Source organism: Hemitrygon akajei, chromosome 7, assembly GCF_048418815.1.
Source record: "Hemitrygon akajei chromosome 7, sHemAka1.3, whole genome shotgun sequence".
NCBI lineage: Eukaryota > Metazoa > Chordata > Chondrichthyes > Myliobatiformes > Dasyatidae > Hemitrygon > Hemitrygon akajei.
In genome coordinates, this window is record NC_133130.1 from 43,258,763 (window position 1) to 43,274,225 (window position 15,463).

A 15,463-nucleotide genomic window follows, 5' to 3' on the forward strand; every position below is an offset into this window, starting at 1 on the left:
TGAGCCTGCCAAAACTGTTAACTCTCCAGGATTTTACATTTCTAATGAAGGTCACAGCTGAAATGTTAACTCTGTTTTTCTCTTCCCAATATCATCTGATGTATGGAGACTCCAGCATTTTTTAAAATTTTGTAGTGCATCATTATTTTCAGAGATTTCTTGAACTTGCTAGAGTTTACTGTTAGGTAAATAAAATGAAATTATCCATATGAATAACTCTCTATTCTAACATTGTGACAAATGCTAAGAGATTTGAATGAATGAAACAGACATAGAATTATACTGATGATTAAAATATCTGCTAAGCTTTTCATTTACAGTACTAAGCAAAAGTCTTAGGTACCCTAGCTATATATATAGATATGTGCCTAAGACTTTTGCACAGAACTATATGCTCATTTATAGTATATACCTCTTTTTTACAGGGAGTACCTTAGGATCATGGATAACTTGCTTCCATTTGTGTTTTGGTGGGTGAGATGGTTGTTGAGTCTAGTGTATATATATACATTTTTCCAGTGCTTCAAGGTACTTACCATCAGTTGTGCATATCTTAAAAGATAAAGAAAGGCAGACAACATGCTTTTGAGTGGATCGTGAGCTTTGTGTTAGTTAAAATCCTGGTCATTAAACACTTTTTTTCTCAAGCATCCAAAGGTCCTGCTGAAAATCTGAACCCAATGGTGAATTTCATCACCCCTGCCTACTTTCACTAACAAATGGTTCCTGAAGTATGAGAGGTGGTCCGTGTGTTCTAAGTGGCCATATGTTCAATGGGACAGGTTGGTAGAGGACTTGGAACTTGCCTCCATATATATGCATCAACTGCATACTGAAGCTGAATAAATAAATTTGAGTTTGGGTTGACCATGGTTCTATAGTTGAGGTGATGTAGATTGAAATAATTGTCCCACAACTGTCAAAAGTCCCCCATTCTGATTTACTTTACTTTTTAATAACTCTTTTGTGATTTTAATTACATTTAATACTCAAGTTACCATGGTGACATGTTGGTTCTACTTTCCGTTTTATTGATCTATTCAAGACCAGAGTGTTCATGTATAATCTGTAAATAGAATCCAATCATAAAATACAATTATCTTTTAAGATGTATTAATATAATACTATTAACTTTCTGAAAGAAGCTGGAACAGTAAGTACAATTTCCATAAAAATAATTTCTGTTGTAAAATGAACTAGTACAAAGCCCTTCTATTCCAGGCTCCTGCCTTCAAGTTCAGCTCTAAAAGTTCTTACTTCCCTCTTGAAAATTCCTTTGACTTGAGAAGTTTGAGTGGAATTAACCCAGTCAGAATAGGAAACTCAATTAATCAGCTGAGAAGAAGTGAGAAGTTGTTAATGAATAAAGTAATTTAATTTAATTTAATTTGACACCTGAGGGTTTTATTTGTTACACATTGAAGAGGGTAAGGTGACACAGAACTTGCCTTTGGGTTGTGTAGGACTTCTCAAAGCACCCATTACTTTATGAACAAGTTTATGCAATATGGAAAGCTGCTATATAAATGAAAGTTTATTCATTCGTTATGTGCCATGTCATATGAAGTGGGCAATCGTGGACTTTCAATGACCATGATTGTTCTTGTCAAATTTTTCTGCAGAAGTGGTATGCCATTCCCTTCTTCTGGACTGTGTCTTTATAAGACGAGTGATCCCAGCCATTATCAATACTCTTCAGAGATTGTCTGCCTGGCATCAGGGGTAGCATAACCAGTGCGTGATATGCACCAGTTGCTCATACAACCATCCATCACTTGCTCCCATGACTTCACGTGACCCTGATCTGGGGGCTAAGCAGGTACTACAGCTTGTCCAAATGTGACCTGCAGGCTAGTGGAGGGAAGAAGCGCCTTCCATCTCCTTTGGTTGAGATGCATCTCCACCCTGCCACCCAATAAATGCCAATATCTTTCCTGAATTCTGTGCTTAGACATCAATACCTGATCATGACATTTAAACTTGTTGAGTCCTGTGTAATGATTGTGGAGAAAGATTGGTTTTGTTTCAAATAGTAACATGATATTTGTTCTGTTAATGTACATCCTGTATTGGTTCAGTAAACAGAATGCAGTCATAATTAACCTGCTTTCAAACAGTTGGAAGGATGAGACATGTGTTCTGGCTAAAAGCCATGATATTGTTCATCAGTGCTAAAAGCCATCTTAAATGAGAGAGTGAGTGAGGCCTCTATCGGTCAAAATTGACCATGGATATTGCATCCTAGCTGTCTAGATTTGCAGTATGATATGCAGAGCAAGCTGTTGCCCATGTAGCAAGCTCCCCCTCTCCACGCAGCTGATAAACCCAAAGGAACGGCAGAGACCGACACAGTTTGGTACCAGCAGCATCACAGGAGTTGCCAGTCAGCATTGAACTCAATGAAGGACTGCCTTAGTGACTGCAGCTCCAGGTTTTTCCCCAGGGGTTTACTCCCGAAACCTTCCCCATGAGATGGTGTAGCCAACAAGGCAGCAGAGGTTTGAGGTCAGTTTTCCTTCTCCTAGATGAGCTGCCAACCAAGGCCGATGAGCCCTATCTGCCCAAAGTGACCGGTTTTAAGGTGCCAATAACCCGACTTTGTCCCTTCTCCTGTGAGTAGAGACAGTTTCACCAGGCTTAGTAGCTAAGCCACACGTGAAGGCCAGGAGCTGGACTTGGCTTTCAGAGGCTATTTGAGGCGCAAGCTATTGGGAGCATTTAATAGGTAGTGGAAGCTTGTCCCCATTACCACTCTCGGCTATAACAACCTCCACTTGGTAATATGCTTAAATTCAGTGGGTCACCACATCTAAGCCAACTTAAATGGCTCTAGGAAATAATTTACTCAGCATATAGGGAGCACACCACATCTCAAAAACAGACATAACTTCAATGATAGTCATACAAAGGACAAGTTCCAGGGAAGTAAGATATTAAAATAATTTTGGGATTTTGTTTTGAAGAGTTAAGATTAATTTCAATTTATTGCAGCAAATTCAGATCTGAGCATCCATTTTGCTTCACAGATACGGCAAGTCATGCAATTAAACAATGAAATAAAATCAACTATTCATTTATATACTTTTAATCACTTTCAGATTACCCTAAACTCTAGGAGAAAACTGTGTTTAAAGAGGTAAAAGTAAGCAGTGATTGATTTTTGGAGTTAATCCTGTTGTCGGAAAAAGAAATTAGAGATATTTGAGATGAATTTGGGTTAGAAGATGAGGCAAGGTTTATACATGGATTATTTCATGGCTGTCACTAATACATAATGGAATTAGAACTAGAAATGATCATTTAAGGAATCGAAGTGAAAACTGGAAGCAAAGAAAATATAATGTTAAATAAATCCCGAAAGGGAAATCCATTGTGGACATTGCGTATGAAAAATTAATCAAATTAAATTCATTTACAGGTATTTTTTCAGTGTCAAATAGTCTTTCGGTCCATTCTGATTTGAAGGTGGATTTTGCTGTATATCGAGACGTAACCTCAGAATGTTCTTAATCACCATTTGCTCTGCAACTATTGAAGCAAGAAACCAGGGCAATGCATATTCAAGTGTAATTAGACCCATAAAGTTCCCCCGGAAAGAGGAATAATCCCACGGGCAAGCATTAAACTGTTGCAGAATAAAGCCTGTTGTAAATTCCCAGGCATATGTCCAGAGTGTATAAATAAAGGCCCTTATTAGAATGTTACACTTAGTCCGGAGGTGAAGGTACATCTTTTCCACAATGAGGATTGAAGTGCCATAGATAAAAAGGGACCACACGCTGGTGACCCCTCGGAATTTCCAGTTTGCATTTTCTACAAAGTCCCATCCAGCTGTAAACATTACTTCACAAAAGTAACCATGTATGGCATATAAATACCATCTGGAAAATGTAGTGAGGGCCGTCATGATGTTCAGTTGTTTCTATTTGCTGGAACTCTCCTCTTTTGTCACACTGCAAGAGAATATTAATAACATTAAAACCAACTTGAACAGGGGGTGTTTGCTCTCTGAAAGCCAATAGAGCAAAATTACAACAATACTGACGTACATTAACCAGAAACACTACAAATGGAGCAAGGAATCTTGGAACTGGAATCTGTACAAGGAGCTTGGGAAATAAGAAAAGCAGTAGAGAGAGTTTTTGAAGTTTGCAATAGGATGGGACTGTTAATTTCCTCATCGATATCTATCTGTGACGATCTAGTGCGATGAAAGCACTATCAATGGTTCTACAATTGAATCTCCTTTTAATCCAGCAATTCTTGAATCAACGTCCTTATTCCTCTTTTGTGAATTTTGCTTAAGATCTGGAAGCAATTCAGTTTAAAGATGTAATTAATAAAATGCATCCTTACATAATACCGAGGAAATAAAATTCTGTTTGCTGGAAAAAGTACAGTAATTGTTTATTCTTTTTGTTTCATACTTAATACACTCCATAGGGTATATACACACTCTGACTGTAGTATGTTTTGGTCCATCTATTTGTGTTGATCCTTTATGAATTTTCTCCAATTCATTGCTTAGATTCTGTCTCTGTGAGAGTTCAGATACAATCACAAATTGACAATTGTACCAAGTATGTGATAATTCCAAAACTTTTCCTTGTTACTTTTGTAACTCTAAGACTAAACATCCTGCTTGTTTAACATGCCCTCATTCACTCTAAGATTTCACTTCCTTCACCATGGTTGCAGTGAAGAGCATTCACAGAATGCATTATGGTTGCTACATATTCTGATAGCACATCCCAACTCTGCACTACTACCAAGGGCATTAGGGGAACAGTCTCATAGGGATCATACCATCTCCAGATTCTTCTCCAAGTGACAGCCCATTGCAATTTGGTAATCATATTGTAACAGTCCAGCTGTTAATTCTAATTTAAACATTTTTAATTCAGAAACAAGAGAAAATCTGCAGATGCTGGAAATCCAAGCAACACACACAAAATGCTGGGTTTTGGCCCTAAATGCCGGCTGTACTCTTCCATAGATGCTGCCTGACCTGCTCAGCTCCTCCAGCATTTTGTGTATTTTTAATTTGGACCTTGGAGATACCCACGTTATTGACCAGTGGGAAATAGTTCTTCCTCATTTATTTCCAGAAGCATTCAGAATTTTGGACCCTTTGTTTGCAACTTCATTCTTTCTTCTAACAGAAGAATGCTTGTTGTTTTCATTTCAGATTTGTTTGGGAATAACATTAAATCTGATCACAGCCATTCCAAACCCAAATAGATGTTAGGCACCATAATTACTTTGATACCCAACTTGATCCTAATGATTTGCAGGGAGCAGGGAACTGTGATCCAAAGAAGATACTGAAACTCACTGCACTGGTTTAAAATGCTCTGGCCAGGCCCTGTCTAACACAGTCTGAGGATCTACAAGTTTTGTTTGAAATTCAGTCTGGTTGAAACTTCACATAGATCATGGATCCTGGAGACACAAGAAAGTGAAAATGCTAACAATTGGAGCAACACACAAAACACTGGAGGAACTCAATGAGTCAGGCAGCATCTATGGACAGAAATAAACACATGATGTTTTGGGTCAAGATGGGTCCCTGTTGGGTAGTCTGGTTCAATCAACATTAACCAATCCTATAAACTTATGACAGCATCAGCTCTACAGTCATAAAACATTTTTTAAAAAGTCAACATGAATTCATGTCTTATCTAAAATCGTGGTCCAAAAGAAATACAATTTTTAGAAATTTATAATTTCTATTTTAGAAATGTTGTTCAATATTGTTCAATAAAAAGATCTTATTACAATCTTCTAGAAGGTTTTCTCTTTACTTGTTATCAAGGTTTCTTGCACAGGTTAACACAAGCTTACAAGTTGCCTACTCAGCAGTCACACTGACACATTGAAGATACAAGAAATCTGGAGCAGAAAACAAATGCTGGAGAATCTCAGTGGGTCAAGCAGAATCTGCCGAGACCAAAGGGTTGTCGATGTTCCTGATACAGTCTTGACCCAAAACATCGACCGTCCTTTTGCTTTCACACACGCTGCCTGGCCCACTGAGTTCCTCCGACAGTCTGTATGCTGATAGGGGTGTGCAGACCGGAAGCACTACCACCAGCCTAGCAAATGCACACTGACCATCAATTACCCATTTTATTCTCCCAAGTTCCAATCCCCCTCCCTCCTCATTGTAATGCTCACATACACACTCAAGGCAATTTACAGTGGTCAATAACCTACCAACCCCACACATCCTTAGGATGTGATAGGAAACTCATAAGGTCACAGGAGAATGTGAAGCTTTGAACCCTGGTCTCTAGTGCTCTGTCACAGCAGATTTATCAGCTGCAGCACTGTTGTGAGGCCACATTATTACCAGTCTTTAGAGAACTTCTCAACCTAAACCTGTTCTCCAGCTTAGCCAGCAGAGGACAGATCGAATAGGCTAGTGGGTATTTTACTGTCTGGCTTTTTGCTACAGCCAATTAAAATACACTCTCGTCTTTTTCAGCACATTACCAGCCTTTACTCTTCTTATCTCCAGCATGAGTACACAAACCTAGTACCTCCATCGCAGACTTTTCAGCGTACAGTCCTCTAGTTCTGCACACAGACAACAGACAACCAATACCTTTCCTTTGATACAGCTCCTCTGACTCCAACAGGATTTAGCTTCACCACCTATCTGTTCCTTTCATAGCTCTACATTAGAGTCTTTACCTATAACACTGTCACCTTTTCTTAGTAAGGGACAGGTACCTCTGTAAATCATTAATATGACGTTTATGAACATTGACTTCCCTTCAGCAAACATTGGGTCCCATCACGAGATTACACCAGGCCAAGTATCAAGAGAAAATCAAGCACATCCAGTCAAACAAGGGACGATCAACTGCTTAAAGGATTTTCCCTTTTATCTAAGCTTAAAATTTTTAATTGTGCACACATATTAAAAAAAGTTAATCAAAATAAATGCTTACAGATTCTGAGAGGTTGCATATAGGCATATAATATTTGGGATATGCCTTCAATTTTCATTGCTTCTTTCCTGAAAATTCTAATTCTGGCCTCTTATGCATATTGTTTGCCCTCATTGATATTCTGCATGCTTGGATTTATGCCGTGCAAATCATGGAGACGCAGGAAATTGCAGATACAGGAACATGGAAGAACAAACTGATGGACGAACTCAGTGTGTCAGGCAGCAGCTGTGGAGGGAAATGGACTGTCTGGATAGATAAGCATTAAAACATCACAAAAACGTCTGATCTTTGCCAAGCTCAACATTTCAGATCTTTTCAAAAGAAATCTCTGGAAGATAAGTAAGAAAATATTTGGCTGAGTTTCCAACCTCCTCCTCATTCCTGGGAATTCTGGACAACTGGGTCTGATGAAGTGAACTTATTAAGCACCATTAAATGGCAGGAGATAATACGACACGAGAGCAGAATAATGCCATTCAGCCCTTCAGGTCACCTCTGACATTCCATCATGGCTGATTTATTTTCCCTCTCAACCTCATTCTCCTGCCCTCACCCCATAACCTTTGACATTCTGACTAAGTAAGAACCTATCAACCTCCACTTTAAACATACCCAATGAATTGGCCTCCACAGATATCTGTGACAATGAATTCCACAGGTTCGCCTCCTTCTGACAAAGTAAATTCCTCCTCCCCTCTGTGCTAACAAGGTAGACAGATGCTGCCTGGCCTGCTGTGCTCCACCAGCATTTTGTATGCGTAGAGTGAAACTCCTACTCACCTCATTTTAAGCAGATGTCCCTCTATTCTGAGGTTCTGTCCCCTGGTCCCAGACTCACCCACTACAGGAAACATTCACTCCACATTTATTCTAACTAGGCCTTTCAATATTCAGTAAGTTTCAATGCGATCTCCCCTTATTCTTCTAAGGTCTAGCAATTACAGGCCCAAAGCTGTCACTCATCATGCTGTACTGTTAACCATATCATTCGTGAAATCATTCCTGTGAACCTCCTCTGGATCCTCTCCAATGCCAGCATGTCTTTTCTTAGATAATAGGCTCAACACAGCTCACAATCTTCCAAGTGTAATCTGACCAATGTCTTATAAAGCCTCAGCACTATGTCCTTGCTTTTATATTCTAGTCTTCTTGAAATGAATGTTAATATTACATGTGTCTTTTTACCACTGATTCAACCTGCAAGCTAACCTTCAGGGACTCTCAAGTCCCTTTACACCTCTGATTTTTGAATGTTCTTGCCTTTTTGAAAATAGACTATGCCTTTATTCTTTCTACTAAAGAGCATGACGATACACTTCTTTACGCTATATTCCATCTGCCTCTTCTTTGACCATTCTACTAATCTGTCAAGCCCTTCTGCAGACTCCCTGCTTCCTCAATGCTACCTGTCCCTCCACCTACCTTTGTACTGCCTGCAAACTTGGCTACAAAGCCATCGATTCTGTCAGCCAAATCATTGACATAAAACATGAAAAGAAGTGGACCCAATGCCTGACACCTACGGAGCACCACTCATCATTGGCAGCCAACCAGAAAAGGCCCCCTTTATTCCCACTCTTTCCCACCTACCATTTAGCTAATCTTCTATCCATGTTAGTATCTTTCCTGTAATACCATGAGCCCTTATCTTGTTAACAGCCTCGTGTGCAGCATCTTATCAAAGGCCTTCTGAAAATCCAAGTGAACAACACCCACTGGCTCTCCCTTTCCTATCCTACCTGTTATTTCCTCAACAAGTTCCAACAGATTTGTCAGGAAATATTTCCTCGTAAGGAAATGATGTCGATTTTAACACAGTTTTTCATGTAGCTCCAAGTCCCCCAAAACATTATCCTTAAGAATGGACTCCAGCGTCTTCCCAACCACTGAAGTCAGGTTAATTAGCCCATAATTTCCTTTCTTCTGTCTCCCTCCCTTATTAAAAAGTGAAGTGACATTGCAATTTTCCAGCCCCGCATGGAATGGCCCCGCAAAACCATTCCAGAATCTATCGATTTTTGAAAGATTATTACTAGTGCCTCCACAATCACTAGGATGTAGTACATCTGGTCCAGGTATCTACCTTTAGACCTTACTGCTTCCCAAGTATCATCTCCTTAGTAATAGCAAATATACTCACTTCTGCTCCCTGACACTCAAATTTCTGGCACACTGCTGGTGTCTTCCACAGTGAGGACTGACATAAAGTACCTACTTTGTTCATCCTCCATTACTTTGTCCCTCATTACCACCTCTCCAGCATCATTTTCCAGTGGTCTGATATCCACTCTCACCTCTCTTACACTCTTTATATCTCTGAAATGCTTTCAGAATCCTCTTTGATAATGTTGGCTAGCTTACCTTCATATTTCATCTTTTCACTCCTTACAGCATTTTTAGTTGCCTTCTGTTGGTTTTTAAAAGTTTCCCAATTCTCTAACTTTGCACTAATTTTTGCTATATTATATGCCCTCTATTTTGCCTTTGACGGTCCCTGTCAGCCATGGTTGCCATCTCCTCCTCTTTAGAATACTTCTTCATCTTTGGGATGTATTTATGCTGCACCTTCGGAAATGTCCCCACAAAGTCCAGCCATTGCTGTTCTGTCATCAAGTGTCAAGTATCTCCTCCCAATCAACTTTGGCCTGCTCCACTCTCGTGCCTCTGTAATTCCCTTTATTCCTCCGTAATACTTCATCTTTTCCCTCTCAAGTTGGAGGGTGAATTCTATCATATTATGTTCACTGCCTCCTAAGGTTTCCTTTATTTTCGGCTCCCTACTCAACTCTGGTTCATTACGCAACACCCAATCTAGAATTGCGTTTCCTCTAGTGCGCTCAACCACAAACTGCTCTGAAAAGCCATTTCATAGTCATTCTACAAATTCCTTCTCTAGGGATCCAGCACCAACCTGATTTTCCCAATCTACATGCATATTGAACTCCCCCATGACTATTGTAACATTGCCCTTTTTACATGCCTCTTCTATCTTCCATTTAATTTATATCCCATATCTTGGCAACTGTATATAACTCCCAACAGGTTCTTCTTACTCTTGCAGTTACTAAACTGTAGCCACATGGATTCTGTATCTTCCTATCCTATGTCACCTCGATCTGATTTGTTTAAATCTCTAATAGCCTAAGCATTTAATGAACTGACTGAAACGTGTACTGAGCTAAAAACAAAATTGTAAAATTAAATCCTAATGTTCATAGTATTGCTGCTTTTTCGAAAGAAAAAGTATGTTTTTAAAACTTGAGAAATACTAATTTGTTTTACACAATTTTCCAAAATAAATTTTCGACAAGGCATGATCCAAATGACAATAGTTAGCTAAAATTTTTGATTCTAAAACTAATTTTCATACTTTAGTACGTTTATCTTCTTAGATTTATTTCAGTTTCACTTTGTTTTAGTGTTGGATCAATGCCACGCTTCACAAATCAGAAGGAAAATTACCGGCAAAAGGAAACAGTGCCTAATTGCCTGTTAATCTTGACACTAATCCTCAAAGCACCATTTGACATTAACCAGGAAAATAGATTCAGAATGCTTTGGAACATAGAATAGTACAGCACAAAAACTGGCTCTTTTGCCCACAATCTTGTGCTGATCTAATGACACCTAATTAAATGGATCCCTTCTGCCTGCCTTTGGTCTATATCCCCACCATCCCTGCATATTCATGTGTCTATCTAAGAATCTCTTTAGCACCTTCATCATATCTACCTCCAGCACCACCCTTGGCAGTGTATTCCATGGTATGCTCTACTCTGTGTGGGAAAACGTGCCCCTCACACCTCCTTTGAACCTACCCCCTCTCATCTTAAATTCATGTCCTTCAGTATTAAATATCTTGACCCTGGGATAAGATATCAGCTATCTACGTATGCCTCTCATGATTTGATAAGCCTTTATCAAGTCTGCTCTTATTCTCTAGTGTTCCAAAGGAAACAATTCTAGCTTGTCCAAACTTCTAGTGCATGCCCTCTAATCTAGGAACCATACTGGTAAACTCTTCTGCACCCTCTCCGAGGCCCCACACGCTACTGGCAACTAGTACTGAATGCAAATCAACTTCCTGATTCTTAAAACCAATGCATTGGCTCATAAAGGCGAGCTTGTCTCAATCACCATTCAGTCTCAAAGCAATCTGACTTTCAAACATCACACTTATATATATTATAATTTTGTGTTCCATCCATAACTGGGGCTCCCAACCTTTTTAATGCCATGGACCTCTACCAGTAACCAAGGGATCTGTGGACCCAGTTAGGGAACCCCGATCTATAAAGATGAGGACAAAGATAGGAATGCAGATCCTCGGATTACAGCTGCTTCAGAAGTACTTCTGATAAAGAATGCAAATATCAAACAATGCTTGTAAACCCTCCGAAAGTATTACTCATTAAAGATTATTTCAGGCCATGGTCACAAACGGTGTCACACGCAAAAGATCAGTACTTTTACAAATTTGTCCCTACAGTCATTAATCATTAACTAATATTGACAATCTAGTAATTTGTCTTGGCATCAGTGCTGCCAGATTGAGAAAGAAATACTGTTCATCATTATTGAATTTTTTTTACTACTCAGTGGTCAAGCATGCACAAACATAGGCAGAAAATAAAGGAGGGAGTAACTTTTCACTCTCACCACAGCAGTATCTGTCACGAAGAATGGTCACTCAGGGCGTCCGATATCCAGGAAACCAAAACATCCTGGTGGTATGGTAGTGCATCTTTACAGGGCCAGAGACTTGGGTTCAGTCCCAACCTCGTGAGTTGACTGTGTGCTGTGAGGAGTCTGCATGTTCTCACTTTGGGTTTTCTGCATCCCAATGACTTATAGGTCGGTAGGTTAATCAGCCACGATAAATTGCACCTAAGTGTTGATGGTGCGTGGGAGGAAGGCGATGAGAATATGGACTGAATGAAAATGAGACTAATATAAATGGGTGGTCAATGCAGACGGCATATTTCCATTTCCTATCTGCCAATGACAACATGAATCAACGAGGAAATATGGCAAGGAGTAAAAATGCAAACATTAGATTAACACCAATAGTACAACCTTTTGTATGTTTGCCATACCTGCTGTCACCAGTCAGATTAAGGTTCATATTCATTACACAGAAATGGAAACGTATTGTGAAATGCATCATTTGCATTAACAACCCAGAGTACCAAGGATATACTGAGGACAACCCACAGGTGTATTCACACAGTCCATTGCTAACATTGCAAGCTCACAACAGAACCACACAGAATGCAGCAGAACAGAACATAACAAACAACAAAAACAACAGCAGCAAAACAAGCCCCTTTCCTCCCCCTCACCCACCTACACAGTCTTCCAACACCTGAACCTTCATAGTACCTTTCAGTGCTGACTTGCCAAAATCACAAAGCTAAGTCTTGAAATACGGAGTGGAGAGATTTTTAACTCAGTCCTAATTTTAAGATTTTCCTCAAATGAATTTATATATTTCTTTCTCTAAATAAAACAAGGCACATACACTAGCCTTCTTTAGAAACAGCTATCAAACATGCTTTATTCAGTTTCTTTCTCTATTCAGTGTTTCAGGTCAATAAAAGTGCCTGCTAATCAAATCAGCTATTTTTGTAATTAGCAGAAGTAATGGGTGTTTTGCTTCCCCGTTTCATTACAAATATTAAATTGCTAATCTTTGATGATAATAGAACTACTATTCCTAATTACTAACAGGCGATGAATGTATGATTCATTAACTTCCTGCACTATTAAATTTGTTGAGTTTATATCCTGGATGCAATGAAGTTCTTCTTCTCTATCCACATTTTCTAGTGGAAGTGGCATGCACTTTAACTGTAAGGGAAATACGATAAACCAAAGAGAGTGCATAAAATGGTCTTTGACAACACTATTGCTAGTCTATAGCATGATGTATCCCAAGATACAATGTTATGAGTATATTGACCATCAATTTCTTGTATTGGTTAGACAACCAGTAAAGGCACTCTTCAACTAACCCCATTAGACCAGTTTGGTCTTCTTAAACCTGTTCTTGAATGCCATATTTGAACTGATTAAAAATCTCACTTACATGACTTCTGCAAATAATTCTTTCAATGCTCAATATTGTCCAATAAATTTGTCTTTGTAAATTTGTAAGCATTGGTACAAGCCAAGTTCCCACCAAACCCTGCATTCCATTGACCTAAAGGAATGGCAAGTGTAGCCTAACTTTCTGTGGCAACATTGTGAGTTACCACTCCACTATGATATATCTCAACATCAGAACGTTAGCCTCCACTTCTACATGGAGAAGATGCCTGCCAAAATGAAGTTAAGGATTGCCTTGGTCTGGAAAATGACAATTTTAAGCTGAAGAACATCAACATCTCTGCTCATGATATCAACAATAACCCTTGTATACACTTTTTTCTTTTCAGGGTGGCTGGGGTCCTGTCGGAGTCCATGATCTACTGCTGTAGCTCAGACTACGAGTTCTTGGACACACCATACAGCTTAACATTTTGATATCTCCAGGGTCAGCCTAGATGATGTGCATCTTCGGGGTGTGGCCCTGTTGTTAACCCGGTTCCTCACTGATGTCAGTGACTGAAGTGTCATAGGAGACTTAAATATCGAGACAGCAGACGGCGTGTACTGCTGTTTGAAGAAGGCCCCCCTGAACTTGACCAATCCTCTCTCCCTCTTTTGATGGTGAGAGAGAGCATGTCGGTCCTTGAATCAGAGACTTCAAGTAACATGGAAGATTCTCACATCAAAACAGCAAGATGCAGGTCTTCCGCATTCATTTGTTGCAGGAGCAACTTGCTCTCTCTCTTCTAGAGCCTGTCTGAGATAGCAAAGTGCTGGGATGGGCTGTAGTTTTTTGATAGACTCTAGATCATGATCTCTTGGCAGCTTTTGTAATGCTAGGATGGTGTGGGAAGAGGGGCAGGGTACTTTGAGAGCTCTGACATTTCTGTCATTCATCATTTGGCTTTTTTCTGTTTTGTGGATGTCTGCGAAAAGTAAGAATTTCAGGTTGCATCCTGTCCACATTCTCTGATGTTAAATTGAACTTGAAACCTTCAGCTAATGCTGGATTGCCTTGTTTCACTGCCCATTAATCTGTAGGAATTCCAGCTGATTACAAATATTTTCTCATCAACAAGGAACACAGTACCCATCACTGGTGCTTAAACCACAGAATCCTTTCTGTTTACAGAATGACTTCAGCTCTGAGGAAGTTTGGAACAGGGAATGGAACTCACAAGAAGTATTACTCAAATAGCTCATTACAGACCACACAGAAAGAAAGAGCCTTGCTTTCCAAGACATACATCACAACTTTTAATTGTCTCTCCAAACAAAATCAGCGGGCAATACTGATTCTCAAGGCACAAATAGAAAATTTTAAACTTTCCAATGAGCATGAACTGAAATAAGCCATACAGCATTTAAAAATTCAGGGCCCAAATTGTAAATATGACAGAGGTCATAATGATATATTCTGCTGTTCCAAACTATGGTTGATGTTGCACTTGGAACAGCCATGTGAATATCAAAGAAAGTGAAATTAATTTAGTATCCAGTAATGATTAAATATCCAGTAAGAATTGCTCAGACAGATTACATTGTGTAGAGGGATAGTCTGGACATCCCAAATGGTGAAACACTTGGAGATAGTAGAATGGCAGTATGAGACCCATCAGTATGTCTGAGCTTCAATTTCAGCTTTTGCAACTTTCATGGGTATTTACTTCTGGGCAGATAAAGTGCCTGTATGTTTCTGCTGGAGAGCCCATTTTAATTTGCAAAGTTGGGTTCTTTAATGCTTATAGAGCATAATGCAGTCAAAATACAGTATTGTATAGTCATAGGGCCTCAGCAATATTGTATTTCAATATTAAATATCATTCCAAAAGGCTGGAATGTAATATTAACAGTAAGGTTAAACAAGATAAGCAAAAATAATTCATGGGAAAAGATTGCATAAAAGCAACAAGATCCGTGCTGGGATTTGTGTGACCTGAAATTACATTGAGTAAAATGATTTTTGAAATGTTTAGACAAATGAGTAACACTGCAGTAAATGGTGCTCACTCTTTTACATACATGAATCAAATTTCAGTATGGACTCAAAGCACAAATCTAAAGCTGGGACTCCCAAAACTGGGTTGGTGGTGAGATTTATTATGTGTTGGTGGGAAGGTCTTCCTTCTGAACAAAGGATGTACTTGCAATAAAGAGAGTGCAGCCAAAGGTAACCATTTGACTCTTGGCAATGACAGATTGTGGTATGAGGAGAGATTAAACAGACGGACATACAAGTGGATGATGGGTTAACACAGAACAGTGGCTGGTGTGGACAAGTAAGGTTGACTCATGCTGTATAAGTCTATGATTCCAAACGTACTCTTGAATGTGGAAGAATGAGAGGTGGTCTCTTTAAAACCTACACATTGTGGTTTGATGGGATAAATTTTAAGCCACTGTTTCCTCCAGCT

The 15,463-nt window shown here is 39.3% G+C and overlaps 2 long non-coding RNA genes across 2 annotated transcripts; one reads left to right on the plus strand and one right to left on the minus strand.

The window, feature by feature from the left end:
- The first annotated feature begins 396 nt into the window (after positions 1 to 396).
- On the plus strand, positions 397 to 4,397 carry LOC140730390 (uncharacterized). The gene is made up of 2 exons (XR_012099586.1): positions 397 to 782; positions 3,419 to 4,397. It is a non-coding gene; the product is annotated as an uncharacterized lncRNA (long non-coding RNA).
- Positions 2,966 to 6,717, minus strand: LOC140730389 (uncharacterized). Its single transcript, XR_012099585.1, has 2 exons — positions 6,608 to 6,717; positions 2,966 to 3,953 (listed from the first exon to the last, which is right to left on the minus strand). It is a non-coding gene; the product is annotated as an uncharacterized lncRNA (long non-coding RNA).
- Between the last annotated feature and the right edge of the window lie 8,746 nt (positions 6,718 to 15,463).